This window comes from Anguilla rostrata, unplaced genomic scaffold (assembly GCF_018555375.3).
Source record: "Anguilla rostrata isolate EN2019 unplaced genomic scaffold, ASM1855537v3 scaf0436, whole genome shotgun sequence".
In the NCBI taxonomy this organism is placed as follows: domain Eukaryota; kingdom Metazoa; phylum Chordata; class Actinopteri; order Anguilliformes; family Anguillidae; genus Anguilla; species Anguilla rostrata.
The window spans coordinates 3,259-8,326 of NW_026985953.1; the positions used below are offsets into that span (position 1 = coordinate 3,259).

The window sequence follows — 5,068 nt, forward strand, 5'->3', positions numbered from 1 at the left end:
GAATACTTCTTCTTGGACTGTATAGTTATTATCCGAGCATTTGTGTAGCTTCCATCATGTGACGTCCACTCCCAGATGAATTCTGTCCCTTTGGTCTTAGCAGGGGCTTGTAGAGAGACCCCTGTCCTCCCAGAAGGAAGTATTTGTATGTACCAACACTGCAGAAAGAGAAAACAACCAAATACCAGATACAACTGAACACAGACTGATAAGATTCCATTTCAATATTGAGGGGAATTGCAATTAGTTCATTAAGGTTAAATGACAGATGAATGGCAGTTAAACCAAGGTTAGTCAGGTTGATACGGGTCTCTATATTAATATAAAAATGTAATCCCTGTAGCTGTAGTGAATATTTGAACTATATTTTATCCTAGGATGGGAAAGTAGTGTTTGTTTCAGATATAGTCCTGCTTTTAGACACAATATCTGCATTATTTCTTTTTTGCTATTTTTTGCTATTTTCAACTTCCTGTTGTGGCCTACTAGTGGAAAACAGGCAAACAGAAATGAAAACTATGCAGTACTGTTAACCAGAAATGAACATTTTTAGCTTCTGATAATGTTTGTGTTTTATGAAAGACATCTTTTAGTGGTAAAATTCTTTGAAAATAGTGCTTTGAAAATTGTGCTTAGAGTGATTGTAAATCTGTCTTACTGATACAGTTATAATACAAAAATATGTTTGAATCTGCATATATAATAGCAAGAATACTTCTTTACTAACAATATAAATCACACTCATCAATAATATGAAATAACAGAATTTCATATTTGAAAAGCCTGTGTAACTGCTTGGCACTGGACGTCATTTCACTGATAAAGGTCATATGCTGAAACATTGAAACGTTTGCCGCCTGTAGAATTTTTAAAACTGAATACAAACAAAAAAATGTTTGTTAGAAATAAGACTGTTTTTATATAAATTAATGGATTTTTATACTACTGCAGTTTTTTTCCATGTGGTGCTACAGTATGTGACTATATTATAGTTACTTCCTCTTGAATATGAAACTGAAAAAAAGTTTCCGAATAAATTTATATTTTACTGGCAGTCTCTGTGATATTCTGTTATTTTTTTTCCGTCTTTTTCCATGTTCTGCTATGTGACTGTTGGATTTGACAATTTGCCCATTGTGATGTTCTATTATTCTTGTACATTTTTATGCATTTTAATGAGGTTTATATATGAATTAATCCAACAATTAATTAATGTATTATTAAGGCAGAAAGAGGGACTCACTCTCAGCTGAAAGTCTGTGATAGTATCCTGATATCCACAACAGGGTCCACAACAGTACCATTGCCATGGCTGATGCTCTATGCAGCTGTTCTTACTGGTGTCTAGCCTTTATACAAGGTATACAGGAAATGGATAAAAAAGAGGAAGTATCTCAGGAGATGTGTCTGATGACAAGTTGGGTGCAAGCAAGCAAAACCACACTGAGATGCATTGAGTCTGTGTGCAAATAAACCCTTAAGAGCCTGGACAGGAAGCCAAAAAGCCACCGCCACAACGGGCTGAGCTGGGAAAACACTGTAATATGCGCAGCTTGTGTTTGCATGCAGCATGCTACAGTCTTTTGTCTGCTTTTCTGTGGTAAATGGTAAATGGACTGCATTTATATAGCTCTTTTATCCAAAGCGCTTTACAATTGATGCCTCTCATTCGCGAGAGCAGTTAGGGGTTAGGGATTAGGTGTCTTGCTCAAGGACACTTCAACACGCCCAGGGCGGGGTTTGAACCGGCAACCCTCCGACTGCCAGACAATCGGTCTTACCTCCTGAGCTATGTCGCCCCATTTGCCATGGCTGATGCCCCACACAGTCCTCCTTCTTACTGCTGTCCAGCCTTTTAACATGGTATACATCACAGGAAATGGCTCCAAAACCAGGATGTACAAACTATTTTATCAAAGCTATTTTGGAATGGAGGTGTGATTACTATGGTGACTGCAGGCAGAGGCCAGGGGGAAATGGTTCATTCGGCCCATTTTAATGAGCTTTATATATGAATAAATGAATGAATTAATTAATATATGATATAGGTGGAAAGAGGGACTCACTCTCAGCTGAAAGTCTGTGATAGTATCCTGATATCCACAACAGGGTCCACAACAGTACCATTTCCATGGCTGATGCCCTATGCAGCACTTCTTACTGGTATCTAACCTCTATACAAGGTATACTTTACAGGAAATGGCTCCAAAACCAGGACGTACAAACTATTTTATCAAAGCTATTTTGGAATAGAGGTGTGATTACTATGGTAACTGCAGGCAGAGGCCAGGGAGAAATGCTTCATTCGGCCCAGAAAACACTGCATGTGCTGCCGGTGTCACAGTCACTAACTGTGTTTTATTTTGGGTTCTTATAATAATTAATGATGCAGTTCCTTTCACAGCTGCTTTATTATTAAAAATAAAAAGTATTCTTCTTAACAACAGATAAAAGCACACTGAAGAGCACACCGCCATATCCATACAATGCTACCCTGTACATAAATATGTTGCTTATTTCTTGAACAATATCACTCCCTGCTGTTCATACATTGAATAGTCAACAAACTGGAGTAAAAATTTTTTAAACAAAGAAAAAAAACTGCAAAAAAAGTATTAAAAAAAACTTTAGAGACAAAAACATTTAGCCTATATTTTCCACGATACAACTGTGTTGTTCACAGTCAAAATCTAAATATTATCAGATTCTAGTAAAAGCTTACTTTAGCAAAACAGAATGCAACAGTGGCATATTCACACAGTAAGAGATCTTGGTAAGATCTGCATATTTTCTTTTGCCATCTCTAATTGAGCTGCACTGAACAGACTTGAAATGTCAACTTTAAATGTGGGCTTTGTTTCATTTATCCATTTGAATCATTGAGTAGTTTTCATTTTCTTCTTGTTCCTGCAGAAATATGACATATCAGAATCTAAAACATGAACTTAGAACAATGAAATTAATGAAATTCAAACTTTTCAGCAAAGTGTACCATCCATACACAAAATGTAACCATTTATCGTTGGTTGTATGAATATGATATGCTGTGCCTGCATTATTATACGTAGATTAACAGAAAATCCTTATGGTATTCTCAGGGAACATACTTACAGAATGAGACTGGGGGTTCAACTGCCTCCGTTGTTGTCTGTGAGCGTCTGCAACACCAAACAGTGGTGAAAATATCAAACAGTAATTATTGGGACTGAATTAGTTGCTTGTTTTAAGTATAAAACAAAAACCAGCAGAACTTGTGACTAATCAGTACCACATTTGCGAACTCCCAATACTGCATATTGCTTTTGCTAGTTGGATGAAATGTATAATACAGATTTATGTGGCCCCCGCTTGAGCCTGTGACTCCAGGGCCCCGCTCGTGCTTGTACTGAGTATCTTGGCAACAGAAGTGACGAGTCCAGGGATAAGAAATGAAAAGTTTTGTCGTGTGTTTCTTCCACCCATGAACTCAGCCAGTTGATTTTACCAATTAGTTCTACCTCCTGGCTGAAGGATTGAGCTAATTAGAAAATCCAGGTGATTGGAACAAAATACCAGGGAGGACTTTCTACTTTCTAAACCTAGATTTTACCACCTCTGATTAACAGTAAAAGTGTGAGTCTTCTTATTGGTGCATATCGCCCTCTTGTGGACATGGTAGCAAATACATCTCTGTTCTAAAAATTACACATCGAATGACCAAGTGACCTATTTTTACTGAATCCTTTTCCCCACAGGTTGCCCACTTCCTCCCTTTACTCTTATTGTTTAAAGGAGCTGAAACGGTTTTTGAAACGGGTTTTAATGCTCGTGTGTACGTGTGTATGACGCCTCGAATACTTCTGTTTTTAAACTATAACCGCTAGTGTGTATGAGGCTTAACTGATGCGGCCATAACCTCAAACCCAGCCTCTAACCCTGACAGGAAAAGGCCGGTTATGTCCTGCCTGTGCAATCTCATATCCGTCATATCTGACGAATGATTTTGGGCCAGATTAAACCTGCATTTATATCAGACCTGGGTCAAAAATGTATCTGTTTTAGATTCAAATGTCTGGTCTATTGGAACCAATGAAACACTCTCAAAAAGTGCAAACCCCACCTTCTGGTCATATTGGCAGGCTCAATTATTCCAGGCAAGATCAATAGAGCACAGAAAAGTATTTGAATCTAAAACAAATACGTATTTGACCCAGGTCTGATTAACATAGTCCGGGCAGTGGAACTCCTGGCATACCTGCAACTCAGCCTCCTTTTAAGAGAAGGCAAAGGTGCAACCCCAGGTATGCACTTTCTTTTGAAAAGAAAAACACACGTTTTTACAAATAGTTTCAGGTATTGCTCAGGTGTGCATCTTCGAAAGTACAAGAGCTGCAGTCTGATGCACCAAAATTGGTCCCAATTTCAGTTGTTCAGTGTAATTAATTTCCCACACACATTTGGCGCATGGAACGTATGGGGCCGAGTTCACTGACACAGATTAAGCTTACTCCTGGACAAAGTGGAGTTTTGAATTTAGTCCAGGACTAGAAACTGGCCCATAATGCAAGCCCTCCCATGAATGAGTTCACCGGTTCATGCAGTGTGTTAATAGATCAGTTAAGCCCGTTACCTTGATCTTTCTGTAGCTCTGCGACGTTACTGTAGACTGCAGCAGCTGCACTGGAATCACCATTCCTATCCACTGGTAATGTGGATAGGAGTACGAGTGACAGAAAGATTTAAGCAAACCTTTTAAATAACTTTATGTGATTTACCATATAAGGAGTCACGTTACATTTTTGATCAACCAGGCAAATTTGTAAAATATGATTTAATCTTTACTATGATCAAGCCATACATGGCCTATAAGTACATTTTGTACTGTAGTATATTGGTTAAGGAACTGGCTTTGTAACCTAAAGGTTGCAGGTTCGATTCCCAGGTAGGACACTGCTGCTGTACCCTTAAGCAAGGTATTGAATAGCTCAGAATACTGTATATCTAGCTGTATAAATGGATGCTGTGTTTTTAAAACGCAAAAAGCTGTGTAAAAGAGCATATGATAATTGCCTGTAAAGTAGTGTATTCC

General features: G+C 38.2%; 2 long non-coding RNA genes across 2 annotated transcripts; one reads left to right on the top strand and one right to left on the bottom strand.

Moving 5' to 3' along the window:
* The first annotated feature begins 1,518 nt into the window (after positions 1–1,518).
* LOC135246515 (uncharacterized) lies at positions 1,519–2,601 on the top strand. The gene is made up of 2 exons (XR_010327737.1): positions 1,519–1,600; positions 1,790–2,601. It is a non-coding gene; the product is annotated as an uncharacterized LOC135246515 (long non-coding RNA).
* Positions 2,393–5,034, bottom strand: LOC135246514 (uncharacterized). Its single transcript, XR_010327736.1, has 3 exons — positions 4,610–5,034; positions 3,112–3,158; positions 2,393–2,907 (listed from the first exon to the last, which is right to left on the bottom strand). It is a non-coding gene; the product is annotated as an uncharacterized LOC135246514 (long non-coding RNA).
* Between the last annotated feature and the right edge of the window lie 34 nt (positions 5,035–5,068).